General features: G+C 38.1%; 1 protein-coding gene across 1 annotated transcript in view; it reads left to right on the top strand.

The window, feature by feature from the left end:
* Positions 1-312, top strand: part of cacna1aa (calcium channel, voltage-dependent, P/Q type, alpha 1A subunit, a) — a 61,935-nt gene that overhangs the window by 16,105 nt on the left and 45,518 nt on the right. The window lies entirely within an intron of this gene.

Below are 312 nucleotides of genomic sequence, written 5' to 3'. Positions count from 1 at the left end.
GAGGGAGGGAGGGAGGGAGGCAGAATGGTGGCGGGGACACAGGGGCTGGATTAGGACTAAACGATTAAAGGAATGAAGAGGATTTGCTCCCAAGGAAGTGATAAAACATGTAGAATTCTACTTTTAAATTCTGAAATGTCAGTCAATTAGCCAAAGCGCAATTGTGCTAAAGCTTATCTATATGTTTAAGGTGTGAATGTGTGTGAGGGTGAATGTATTAATTATTGCATATTAATCTGTATTTATCACAGCATTATTAATCATCAAATTGCTACATGTAGTTGGTGTGAATATGGCCTTATCTGACTATTT

This window comes from Morone saxatilis, unplaced genomic scaffold, assembly GCF_004916995.1.
Source record: "Morone saxatilis isolate NCDOM2014 unplaced genomic scaffold, NCSU_SB_2.0 Contig14, whole genome shotgun sequence".
Classification (NCBI taxonomy): Eukaryota; Metazoa; Chordata; class Actinopteri; family Moronidae; genus Morone; species Morone saxatilis.
The sequence above is the reverse complement of the archived record's forward strand: the minus strand, read 5'-3'. Positions and strand labels throughout refer to the sequence as shown.